This window comes from Anneissia japonica, unplaced genomic scaffold (assembly GCF_011630105.1).
Source record: "Anneissia japonica isolate Jap-2015-1 unplaced genomic scaffold, ASM1163010v1 scaffold5280_len750649_cov202, whole genome shotgun sequence".
In the NCBI taxonomy this organism is placed as follows: Eukaryota; Metazoa; Echinodermata; class Crinoidea; order Comatulida; family Comatulidae; genus Anneissia; species Anneissia japonica.
In genome coordinates, this window is record NW_022703058.1 from 111310 (window position 1) to 112000 (window position 691).

General features: G+C 38.1%; 1 protein-coding gene across 3 annotated transcripts in view; it reads right to left on the bottom strand.

Moving 5' to 3' along the window:
* LOC117104268 (golgin subfamily A member 4-like) overlaps positions 1–691 on the bottom strand; it is a 35008-nt gene that overhangs the window by 1771 nt on the left and 32546 nt on the right. The window lies entirely within an intron of this gene.

Consider the following 691-nt stretch of genomic DNA (forward strand, 5'->3'; position numbering starts at 1 on the left):
ATACGAGACGTTAACGAGTTGTGCAAGGTATCGGCTGAGATTTGTGGAGTACAATTCAAAAAACAACTATAGGTCTAATAATGAATTATTGTGATGTTAAATAGACAATGTTAGCTATCAAGGAGCGATGTTGTTTTTCATTGGGACCATTGTCCCTTCAAGGCTAGGCCTATACCATCCTAGCTAGTCTAGGCCTAGAGTAGGATTTTTTATTTGGTGAGATGATTTAGTATGGGGAGTTTTCAAGGCGGCAAATTTTCTAGGGGCGAGTTTGTAGAGGCAAGTTGATTGCCAACGCACCACACAACGTAAGCATGATCGAATTCGAGTCAACTCGGCACCAAATCAACTTGGCCACAGTTTCGCAGCCCCCTAGTATAATACATTTTTAATTATTGTTTTAAAATTGAAAATGTAATAATTAGCACGTTGACATAAATAAGTTTAACTGGGTTCGTAAATACTATAGGCCTCAAAATACTGTGCCAAGACTTGAGTTGACATTTATACCGCCCATGGTTATAGTAAAAACGCTGAATAGTAATACTCAAGCGTCTTGAGCTGACGTAGAAACATAGTAAAAATGAGCGTTGGTACCGTGTATGCCAGTCTACAAAAAGCGTTGCCTAAATGTAATAATTAGCACGCTGAAATAGGCTAGTAAATAAGTTTAACTGGGTTCGTAAATAAT